Source organism: Penaeus vannamei, chromosome 4 (genome assembly GCF_042767895.1).
Source record: "Penaeus vannamei isolate JL-2024 chromosome 4, ASM4276789v1, whole genome shotgun sequence".
In the NCBI taxonomy this organism is placed as follows: domain Eukaryota; kingdom Metazoa; phylum Arthropoda; class Malacostraca; order Decapoda; family Penaeidae; genus Penaeus; species Penaeus vannamei.
In genome coordinates, this window is record NC_091552.1 from 11,439,586 (window position 1) to 11,452,085 (window position 12,500).

The window sequence follows — 12,500 nt, forward strand, 5'->3', positions numbered from 1 at the left end:
AAGTCAACTAAGTCAGTCAGCTAAGTCAGTCAGGGAATAGCTAAGTCTGCCAGAAAGTCAGCTAATTCACCAGAGTCAGCCATAAAAGTCAGCAAAGTCAGCCAGGAAGTCGGAAAAGTCAGCTAAGTCAGCAACACACCCGACGCCAATCACCGCACATCAAGAACACGCACACAACCCACGTACAGATCTTATCAGCAACACGTACGGGCCTTATCAGCGTACACGGGCGCGGCTTATCGTCAAACACCCACCTTATCGCGTCTTAGTGGCCGTTGCATCTCATCAGCACGCAGATCGCTGGGGGGGGGGGCATCGTCTTTATCTTTGCCTTCCTTATCTTTATATTTATCTTCATTATCTTTATCTTTATCATTCTTATCTATATCTTTATATTTATCATCTTTGTCTTCCTTATCTATATATTTGTCATCCTTATCTTTATAGTTATCTTTGTCTTCCTTATCTTTATCTTTATCCTCCTTATTTTATTTCTTATCTTCCTATCTTTATCTTTATCTTCTTTATCTTTGTTCTTTATATTCATCTTTATCTTCCTTGTCTTTATATTTATCTTCCTTATCTTCGTTCTTTATATTCATGGATGTCTTCAAATTGTGTTTTTTATTTGTTGATCTTGGAAGGGGACAGCTGGTAGTGTGATGAACAGCTGGTTGTGTGATGAGCAGCTGGTTGTGTGATGAACAGCTGGTTGTGTGATGAACAGCTGGTTGTGTGATGAACAACTGGTTGTGTGAGGAACAGCTGGTTGTGTGAGGAACAGCTGGTTGTGTGAGGAACAGCTGGTTGTGGGATGAACAGCTGGTTTTTGGATGGATAGCTGGTTGTGGGATGAACAGCTGGTTGTGGGAGGAACAGCTGGTTGTGGGATGAACAGCTGGTTGTGGGATGAGCAGTTGGTTGTGGGATGGATAGCTGGTTGTGGGATGAACAGCTGGTTGTGGGGGGAACAGCTGGTTGTGGGATGGATAGCTGGTTGTGGGAGGAACAGCTGGTTGTGGGCTGATGAACAGCTGGTTGTAGGATGAACAGCTGGTTGTTTAGTGATGTTATGGACAGGTGGTGGTGGTATAGAAAGATGCTGACGGTTTAGACAGATAGTGGTGTAGACAGATAATTGCGGTATAGATATGATGGTGTTAGCATAGAGAGGCGGTTGGGATATATATAGGTAGCGGTGGTATTGACGGCGACTGGTGGTATAGACATTTCGAGATGGTATAGACAGATGGTAATAACAGATTGCGGTGGTATTGATGGTGCTGCCTCCTGGTGTCGACAGCTGGTGTAGAAAGATGGTGCTAGCATAGGCAGATGAGGGATGGCGTGAGAGTATGCTGAGAGGGTGTAGGCATCAGGTGGGTCACGTTTTGTCCGGGTGTGACCAGCATATGCCGTCTGAGAAGAAGAGACGATGTTTTAACGATAAGAATTTCCCACACAGATGGCGACTCTGATTTTTTTTTTCTTCTCCTTCTTCTTCTTCTTCTTTTTCTTCTTCTTCTTCTTCTCCCTCTCCTCCTCCTCCTCCTCCTTCTTCTTCTTCTTCTTCTTCTTCTTCTGTTTCTTCTTCTCCTCCTCCTTCTTCTCCTCCTCCTCCTCCTTCTTCTCCTTCTCCTCCTCCTCCTCCTCCTCCTCCTCCTCCTCCTCCTCCTCCTTCTCCTTCTACTCCTCCTCCTCCTCCTCCGTCTTCTTCTCCTCCTCCTTCCTCTTCTCCTTCTTCTTCTTCTCCTTCTTTTGAGCTGGCCAGATGGTTCGAGGGAAAGAGGGGCGTGTGTCGGGGCGGCTCGGAAGGAGGGGCGCCAGGCGGGAGCAGAAACAAAAACAGAAGGCTTAGGTTATGATAGAAGATCGCGGAAAGCAAGAACAGGTGGAGGATAAGTCTAAATGTGGACAGCTGGATGCGTTGAGGGAGAGGGGTGGGGTAGAGGGAGAGGGGAGGGATACTGGCCAGGAGGAGGGGGGAGGGGAGGTTTGCAGGGAGGCAGCCAGGCACGCCAAGGTCGATGCTGAGGCCGGCATATGTTGTGGGGACCAGCTGACGTCCTCATCCTACCCGCCCCATCCCCCTCCCCCTCCCGTTCTCAATTGACTTCATCTCCCCCCAACACAATCCTTCTCCCCCTCTTCTCTCCCTCATAATCCTTCACCCCCCTCTCCTTACCCTCCCCTATTCCCTTCTTCATCAACGACTTTGCAATTGCTTTCAACCCTTTCCAACCTCGCTATCCCACACATCCTATGCGTCTCCTCTTCCTTTCCTATCTGTCTCCACTTCTCACCATCGGTCACCGATCTGTCTATCCATCTAACTATCCATTCATCCATCCACTTATATATCTATCTGTCTATCAATCTATCTATTCATCCATCTGTCAATTCGTCTATTTATCCATCTGTCTATATATCCATCTATATCCATCCATCTATCCATCTGTCCACTCATCCATCTATATATCTATCCATCTATATATATATATATATATATATATATATATATATATATTATCCATCCATCCATCCATCTATCCACTCATTCATCCATCCGCCCCAATAACCTTCAGCCAATCTCTTTATCCTTCCCCATCCCCCTTCCCCAACCCTCCCCCTCACCCCCCCCTCCCCAACTCCCCCCCTCCCCCCTCACCAACCTCATAGCATTGCTTCGCCCAACTTTTCGCATGACGTCACCGGGCGAAGTCAGCCTGGATTCAGCCCCGTTGATGTCTTCGATAAAAGATTTTGATTTTAAGGATGTCAGGTAAGGGAGATGTATTTTGGGGGGGGTGGATGGGTGGGTAGGGGGTTGGGGGGAGTGCTTTTCTATACTTTTTTTTTCTTCTTTTCTTCTTCCTCATTATCATCTTCTTCTTCTCCCCATTCTCTTCTTCTTCCTCCTATTCCTCTTCTCCCTCTCGCCATCCCTCCTCTATCTCCCTCTCCCTCCCATTACCCCCCCCCATCTCCTCCTCCTCCTCCTCCTCTCCCCCTCACCTTCCCTCTCCTCCACATCCTCTTACTCCTCTTCTCCCTCTTCCTTCTCCTCCTCCTCTCCCCCTCACCTCCTTCTCTCTCCACATCCTCCTACTCCTCTTCTCCCCCTTCTCCTCTCCTCCACATCCTCCTACTCCTCTTCTCCCTCTTCCTCCTCTTCCCCCCTCTTCCTCCCTCCCCCCCGAGGTCGAGGAAAGTGGGTCACCCTGGCCGGTCAGAGGCGTCGGAGGGTAAAGATAGCGCGGTGAGTGTCAGGGGGAGGGAAGCGTCTGCCCATGCTGTATGTTGGGCAGAGACGGCGATGTGGTGTATGTTCTCGTATGAGGTGTGGTGGGAGGGGCACTTCTATTTTTTGTGATGGTATATATACGTGAATGGTTTATGTTGTGGTGGTATGTAATATTTTCTTATTGTTGTTGTGAAGTGTATATATTTATTTTTTATTATTTTTGGGGGGTAAGATGCATGTTTTAGTCTTCTTGTTGTGATGATGTGTTTATTTTCGTGTAGTTCTTATAAATATTTTCCTATTTTCCCCTATATATTTTCTTCTCATTTTTCTCGTACTATCATTGTTATTCATTTCTTATTATATTTTCACTTTTATTCTTTCTTTTCTTGGTTCGTCCTGTTAAGGGAGAAGGAGGAATATATCTGTGTTAATTTGGCGTGTTATACTGTGCTGTGTCCCATTTGTATGTGATGGCTTAACACCTTTCAACTTCCGTGAGCTGTACAGTGTCGTTCGCCGTTCGCCCGCCCGTGCGCCCGCGTCTTTGAGGAGGCTTAGGGCGTGGACTCCCCAAGGACGTGTGGGGGGAGGGGAGGGGAGGGGAGGGAGGGGGATTAGAGCAGAGGGGAGGGGAGGAGTGGCGTGTGAGAGACCCTGGTGAATACCTCGACATTCTTCCCCTAATCTCGTCAAGCCTCCGTTTACTTGCCTCTCCCTTTCCTCCGCTCTTTATCGTATTCCCTCCCACCTTCCTCTCCCCATCTCCCCACGCTTCCCCACCCTAAGGCTGGCATACATGACGAAACCCACCACCTGCGTCACGACCAGCTGGCGAGGACAGGCGACCAGCTGGGGCCTCCTTGGCTGCCATCCAACATGACGGGGCGTCCACCTGTTAGAATGAAGTGGGGGGGGGAGGTGGGGGCGAGGGGGGGTGAGGTTAAAGGGTGGAGGAAGTGGAACACCGCAATGAATGAGGTGCAACAGGTGGCGGATGTAGATAAACAGATATATAAGAGAGAAATTGTAATGAGTCCAATGGGAAAGGAGATTGGGAGAGTGAAACGAGAGAAGGCGAAATGAATAATATAGATACAGTTAGGGGATTCATTGGTAGTTATTCATTCATACAAAAGGCGACGGTCGGTATTCGACTCGCCTGAAGGAATTGGGATATTCCGAAATGCAGCGAGGAAGAAGAAGAAGAAGAAGAAGAAGAAGAAGAAGAAGAAAAACGAGGCGTGCGAAATTTGAGATTCTTCACGGAGACTTCAACGAAACATACGGACGCGATCCAAGCACATTCGCCCTCTCCCCCTTCCCCTCCCTACCCCTTCCCTCCTCCCTCCTTACCCTTCCCCTCCTCCCTCCTTACCCTTCCCCTTCTCCTCTTCCCTCCTTACCCTTCCCCTCATCCCTCCCTCCCCCTTCCCTCCTCCCTCCTTACCCTTCCCCTCATCCCTCCTTCCCCCTTCCTGTTCCCCCTTTCCTCCTCCCTCCTTCCCCTTCCTCTCCCCCTCCTTCTCCCTCGTCTGACCTTCCCCTTTCCCTCCCTCCCTCCTTCCGTCCCTCCTTCCCTCCCCCACGTCTGACCTTCCTTGACACCTTAGCGGCCTTTTTCTTCTATGACCTTGCTCCTTCTGACCTCGCTACGGACATAGGAACACCCTTTTCCAGTGACCGCGACGAGGGAGGTCGCTGTGGGACCCTTCCGCTGTTTGCCTTAAGGAAGTGAAGTGTTTGAATGCACCCTCTGTCTGTCTTTCTCTCTCTCTCTCTCTCTCTCTCTCTCTATATATATATATATATATATATATATATATATTTCTCTGTCTATCTATCTCTCTCTCTCTCTCTCTCTCTCTCTCTTTCCCTCCCTCTCTCTCTTTCTCTCTCTCTCTCTCTCTTAACTCACATACACACAAATAAGCAAATATTTTTCTTTTTCTTCAGTATCTCCCCTTTCTCAACGTCAGCGTTCCCTCCCTCTTCCATCTTCCTCTTCCGTCCATCTTCCGTCCATCTTCCCCACCGCACCACGCTTCTTCTCTTTCTTTTTCTATTTCTGCTCCGTCTCCCCCTCCCTCTTCCCCTTCCCCTGGCCTTCCTTCCCATCGCCCCTTCCCCTTCCTCCCAAGCCTCCCTCTTTCTCCCCCCCCTTCCTCCCCACTCTCCCTTCCTCTTCCTCCCCGTCCTCCCCAGCCTCCTTCTTCCCCACTCTCCCCCTCCTCTTCCACCCCACTCCCCCTTCCTCTCCCTTCCCTTCCTCCCCAACCTCCCTCTCTCCCTCCTCTTCCTCCCCGTCCTCCCCAGCCTCCTTCTTCCCCTCCCCTTCGTCCCCGCCCTCCCCGTCGTAGAATTTGGGCAAGTCCCCTGGCCAGACGTGAATAAATACGTTCCATTAGCCCCGACTAGCCAAGCACCAATCATTTTGCCATGGAAATCAATATCACGGGATCATGAAGACGCGAAGGGTGATTGCTGATTGCACGGTAATGAGGATGTCGACCATGAGGGATCGCGTACCCCAAGTTATATAGCACTGCCTTGCTGAAAATGTTTGAGCACAATGTCTTCTAATGAAGTTTTGTGTTTTTTTTTTCTCTCTCTCTCGCTTCTCTCGTCCTCTTCCATTTTCATCCCTTGCGTTTTTTCTTCTTTTTCATTTCTTTCTTATTTTTCTTTTTGTTTTTTTTCTTTTTCCTTTCTCCTTTTTTTACTTTCTTTTCATCTCTCTCTCTCTCTCTCTCTCCCCCCTTCCTCTCTCCCTCTCTCCATCTCCTCGTCTTTCCTCATTTAATCCCTCCTCTCTTTCTCTCTCCTCATCTCTCTTCTTTCTCATTTCACCCTATCACCTATCTCATTACTCATCCTTCTTCTCGTTCTCTTTCCGCTTTTTCATCATCATCATCATCTTTCTCCTTCCCTCCTCCCCTCCCCTCCCCCATCCACCATGCTCCACTCTCACCATTCGTAGCGATGACGTCACTATAGAGAATTTTCAAGGTGTTCCACTGCAGTTCCTCGTCGACGAAGTGTGCTGTGCGAGACCCTGTCACCCTTAGTCATACCCTCCACCATAGGGCCGCCCCTGTCACTCTTAGCGGCACCCTCGACACTTCACTCTATCGTGCCATCTTGGGCCGTCCTTGTCACTCTTAGCGGCACCCTTGACACTTCACTCTATCGTGCCATCTTGGGCCGTCCTTGTCACTCTTCGCGGCAACCTTGACACTTCACTCTATCGTACCATCTTGGGTCGTCCTTGTCACTCTTAGCGGCACCCTTGACACTTCACTCTATCGTGCCATCTTGGGGCGTCCTTGTCACTCTTAGCGGCACCCTTGACACTTCACTCTATCGTGCCATCTTGGGTCGTCCTTGTCACTCTTAGCGGCACCCTCGACACTTCACTCTATCGTGCCATCTTGGGCCGTCCCCGCCACTCTTAGGTGTAGCTTGACACTGGTGTATATAGCAGCTCTAGATCGTACTTGCTGTTCTTGGGGAGTAAACTTGACACTTGGTCCAACCTTGCTAACTGGGGTCGTACTGGTTGCTCTTAGTTGTATTGGCTGACACTTTAGCCTTGCACTTTAAGCTCGTGTTCTTGTTGCTCTTAGCATTGTCTCGACCTTTGGCTGTACTCGGCTACTAAACTCAGGTCGTAGCTGGGTCGTACCTGTCTCCTGGTACCTGCCATCTCAGCACCATTAAACATGTTCGCCATTCTGAACTTTACATCCACGAAAGAGAAGGAGAAGGAGGGGGAGAAAAAAGAAAGAGAAGGAGGAGGAGGATCAGAAAGATCAGAAGGAGAAGGATCAGAAGGAGAAGGAGAAGGAGAAGGAGAAAGAAGAAGAAGGAGAAGAAGAAGTAAAACAAGAAGAAGAAGAGGAGGAGGATCAGAAAGAAGACGAAGAAGAAAAAGAGAGAAAAAAACAGAAATCTCAGTTACCTTCACCTCTCGTCCTTTAGATGCACCCCCTTTGCCCGCCTGACCCCGGGCGTGAGCTGCCAACTCGCGGGGTAATCCTGTCATCCTGAATCCTACTGCCTTACAGATTTACAAACGGATAGATTTTCCTCCGCAGTCACCCCGTCGTTGGGAGGAGAGAGGCGAGAGGAGAGAGGGGGGGGGGAAGAGGAGAGTGAGAGAAGAGAGAGAGGGGGGAAAGAGGAGAGTGAGAGGGGGGAGGAGAGTGAGAGGGGGGAAAGAGGAGAGAGAGAGGGGAGGGAGGAAGAGGAGAGAGAGACAGAGAGCGGGAAGAGGAGAGAGAGAGGAAGAAGGAGAGAGAGAGAGAGAGAGAGAGAGAGAGAGAGAGAGAGAGAGAGAGAGAGAGAGAGAGAGAGAGAGAGAGAGAGAGAGAGAAGAGAGAGAGAGAAGAGAGAAGAGAGAAGAGAGAAGAGAGAGAGGGGGGGGAGAGAGAGGAAAATTTAGGTGACGCGCCACAGAAAGCCATTGGTCACACGAGAGCTTATAAATAGCCTGGATCGGGTCGACGCGGAGGCCGGGCTGGTCTGGCGGACGTCTCGCGGGAGAGATAAAATAGCGGGGACTTCTCTCGCCCGACGCCATTGGTCACGGGGCCTTCTCCGGGCTTCGGCGGCGGCGGCGGCGGCGGCGGCGGCGGCGGCGGCGGCAATCTCCTGGGGCCATCGCTGCGGTGTCTCGTATCGTCGGGAGATTGACTTTCGTATGCAAATGTCCCCGTCCGTGGGATTCGGCATGGGGAGGGAAGTCCGTCTGATGAATGCGCTCTCTCTCTCTTTCTCTCTGTTTGTATCTCTCTCTCTCTCTCTCTCTCTCTCTCTCTCTCTCTCTCTCTCTCTCTCTCTCTCTCTCTCTCTCTCTCTCTCTCTCTCTCTCTCCCTCCCTCCTCCCTCCCTCCCTCCCTCTCCCTCTCTCTCCCTCTCTCTCCCTCTCTCTCTCTCTCTCCCTCTATCTATCTCTCTCTCTCTCCCTCTATCTATCTCTCTCTCTCTCTCCCTCTATCTATCTCTCTCTCTCTCCCTCTATCTATCTCCCTCTCCCTCTCCCTCTCCCTCTACCTCTACCTCTACCTCTACCTCTCCCTCTCCCTCTCCCTCTCCCTCTCCCTCTCCCTCTCCCTCTCTCCCTCTCTCTCTCGTCGGGGCTTTGATTCCATCGCCGATGATGAAGCGGTCGAGATGGTATCGCGGACGGGCGGGCGACCCGGACGGCGCGCGGGCGGAGGGAGAAAAATGGCGCGGAAACAAAAGAGGCGGTAGATGCGCAGCGCCGTTTTAAAGGGAGGGTTAACAGCGTGATGAATGAGTAGATAGAAAGGCGGGGAAGAAAGGACAGGGAGGAAAATATGCCGCGGTTTAGGGGGGGAGGGAGGCCGGGTGAGTGAGACGTCGAGAGGAAAAAAAGGGAATCTTGGAAATAAACACTCGCCGAGATCGGTTCACGGGCGTTCGAAACGACGCTAATTGCCTCGGAGAGAGAAAAATCGCCGGAGACTAACACGGCCTAACGAGCGGCACAGCTCTCTCATTCTCTCTCTCTCTCTCTCTCTCTCTCTCTCTCTCTCTCTCTCTCTCTCTCTCTCTCTCTCTCTCTCTCTCTCTCTCTCTCTCTCGTCGCTGGTGCCAAAAGGGCCTCGTCTTCCCCAAGAGGATATGATGAAAGAGCGGCGTAAGTCGAGCATGAGATCAACACGCCAGTAATAATATTTGCATGGATGTCTGTGGCCCGGTCCCTCCTCCCCATCCCCCCCCCCCTTCCCCCTCCTCCTCCACCCCATCCTCCCTCCTCCGCCTCCACCCCCTCCTCCCACTACCCGGGCCCCCCTCCTCTGGCTACGCTTGTGCTAATTAACATTATGTATACAAATACTTTTATAGCGAGTTACGCTCAGAATTCATTATGTTGACAGCTGCTCGTGTGTGTGTGCGTAAGCCGTGATATGCTTGTATGCTGGTGGAACACACACAAGGCGAGAGCACGAACGCAAACACACGCGCGTGCGCCCATACACACACACACACACACACACACAGACACGCACACAAGAGGCATCATCAGCAGAAGAAAGAACTCACCAGAGCTAAGAATCTTGCATATTTATCTTTATTTCTTCTTTTCCTCCGTGTTTATTCATTTTCTCATTCCCAAGACGAGCATCAATTATAGCCGACGGTCCGGGTCACTCGGCCGCCCGACACCTCCCGACGGCGGCCGCTTTCTGAGGCCCGAGCGATGACTGAGATGCTATCGGACGTCGGGGTTTCAATGATGTCAAATGTACCCATAAGCGTCGACGGGGCATTAAAGATTCGGCTGTTTCGAGATCTGTCAGATGGGGTGTCTCGCCGCCGCCCACGTCCCCTGCGTGTGATTGGCTCTTCGGGTCTCGGTCTCTTTCTTCGTTTTTTTTCTCTTTTGTTTGTTCTTGAATTCGGTTTGTTTGTGTTTCTCTTCTTCCTTTTTTTAATCTTCATATTCCTTCTTCTCTTTCTCTGTCTCTTTGTCTGTCTGCTTCTCTCTCTCTCTCTCTTTCTCTCCCTCTCCCTCCTTCCCTCCCTCCCTCCTTCCCTCCTCTCTCTCTCTCCCTCTCCCTACCTCCCTCCACACTCTCTATCTTACCCAATATCAGTGGATACATGCTTAAAGATCGGATATTTACGCCAATGAGAATAAAAAGAAGAGTTCTGATTGGCCGTTGACTGAAAGAGATGTAAGCTGATTGGTTCTTGTTCCCGGTCGAGAACAAGACCCACAACACGGCGGAGTCAGAGGCAATAGACAGATTTCTCTCTTCATTTAGATCCTTCCGTCGATAAGGGCGTGAGGCTTGATCTTGAGGATATAGGTTCTGAAGGTGTAAATAAAAGTGCGTTTTACTCGACGAGGAGGAATGTCAAAAAGCGATTAGTGATGAAAATAATGTACTTTTTGTTTAAGAAGTTGTAGCCGTTCGCCTCGCCCTATTCGGAATCGCATCCATGAACGTGCAATCGAACAGATAAATTCGCCCTGGCTGTTACACCTGTTGAGCTCCGTCGCTTCCTCGGATTTCCCGTTGAGTGATGGCACGTCGCCCTGATCGCAGCTGGCGTGCACAGAAGCCGGACACCTGGAAAGAGGGCTTAAAAAAAACGGCCATTATAGAGTCCGGTCCTCCCGTCCTGCCGTCGCTTCACACCTCGGCAACTCGGGGATCTCGGGGCCGTTCCTTGCGTCCCCCTGCACTCCCGTCGGGGCCGAGGGCGTGATCCGATCGAGGCGGGAGTCCCCTTGCAGGAGCATAAAAGGGCAGGAGGTGTCGGGCCGCGTCGCCGGGGAGGACATCAATAAGGCTGTGGGTGTTGGTGCCACGTTTAACTCGCTCGATAAGTGAGGCGGACATGCCCGGGTCGCGATTATCAGACAGGCCCCATAATGTATTGTCTGTAAGGCTGGCTGTCGTGTGCTGTTATTACCCATTGTTCCCACCGGGTAATGGGCACTAAAGGTGGGCTTAAAACATCCACGACATTTGTTAGCGCGCAAAAAGCGATCTGGAATTTGAGATGCTCGCCTCAGATGGCGCTCTGATAGCATTGTCTTAGATCCTACACGCACGAACAACGTCGCCGAATCTAGAAATGAATTGCTTAAGCGGATTTTTCGGTCGGCGAAAACCTTTATGTATCGCGCTGGAACCTGTGTACGTCCGCCGGGCTTTCCTTTTTACATATATATATATAAGGCGAGGTTTTCATATAAGCGATTTCCGAAAAAGCACAGGACCCAATATTGTTCTCCTTTCGGCGTCGGAGCGAAGGGGCGCCGCCGTTTCTCCTCGGTCGTAAGGAGTGCATCTTACAAGACAAAAGGCACACGAAAACATGTAACTGCCAAGGGTTGAATTTCACAAAGCCCATACAAGGCGCGGACCAGGATCTTACGCAGCCGTCTCGAGGAGCTCCGAGGCCTTCGCGGACGACTTCAGACTTCAGCCCCCAGCCCCCAGGACGTCGGGGCTGTCGTCGTGCAAGACACATGTGACCGCCGAGATCGTGGGAGGAACGCGGGGCCGATAAACACGTCACGGAACGGAGCGGAATGAGAAACTCCAGACGCTGGAACCGCGGTCGGGTTGAGCTGGATTCTGAGGATGTTTTCCAAAGGGCTTCTGAATGTGGGGTTTGTGTGTGTGGGGGGGGGGGGGGGACCGGATCTTAGGGAGAAGGGAGGGCGGGGGTGAGTTAGAAGACCTCGTGGCCATAGGGGGATGGGGGAGGGGGACCACAACTAATCTTTTCGTCTCTTTTCTCTGCAAATTTAATGATGTGATTCTCTCTCTCTCTCTCTCTCTCTCTCGCACTCTCTCTCTCTCTCTCTCTCTCTCTCTCTCTCTCTCTCACTCTCTCTCTCTCCCTCTCTTTTGCACCGTTGTTTTCTCAGTTCATTATATTTTTTCTCTCTCTGCTATCGCGCTGATCGTAAAGTATAAGGGGATGGAACATAATGATAAAAATTAATTTCAGCGAAGTGATAATTGTCATCTAACGCACATCTTCGCGCCATTAAAAGTTATATGGCGTCAGGGTTTCCAGATTCGTGTTGTTGATAAACCTGACGTCAAGGAGGATGTCTTGAGATCGCACGCTGATGTCAGTATTTTTGTCTGTTTTTCGATTTTTTTCTTATTTTTTTCACCATTTCTTTATCGTTTTTTTTCTTTTTGTTTTTTATTCTTCGCTTTTTATCCCCTTTTCTTTATTTTTCTCCTTTCTCTCCCTCTCTTATTACTACATATTTATCACGTTAATATCTCTTCCCCCTTTGACTTCCCTGGTTGTTACTCCGGCCACGAACCCGGAGCTAACGAAGACGAGGACGAAGCCAAAGATGAAAACGGAGACGAAGGTAAAGACAAAGACAAAGACGAGGACGAAGACGAAGGTAAAGACAAAGACAAATACGAGGACGAGGACGAAGACAAAGACAAAGACATGGACGAAGATAAAGACGTAGACAAGGACGAAGACGAAGACGAAGACGCCAGCGGTTAATTAAGGGGTTGCTGACTGACTTCGTCCTCGTCCTCGGCTGGCAGTTATCCCGACGGCGATGACGGTGATGACGACGCTGAGGACTCTGGGTTTCGACGTCTTGATTGCCCGTTTTCGCGAAGGTTTTCTTGACGACTGGGAGAGAGAATCTTGGGAGGAAAAGAGATGAGAGGGAGGGAAAACGAGAGGAAAGGAGGAAGAGGGGAGGATGATGAGGTTAGGGGAC

At 50.5% G+C, this 12,500-nt stretch overlaps 1 protein-coding gene across 1 annotated transcript in view; it reads left to right on the forward strand.

The window, feature by feature from the left end:
* Nucleotides 1–12,500, forward strand: part of LOC113807632 (uncharacterized) — a 119,464-nt gene that overhangs the window by 71,231 nt on the left and 35,733 nt on the right. The window lies entirely within an intron of this gene.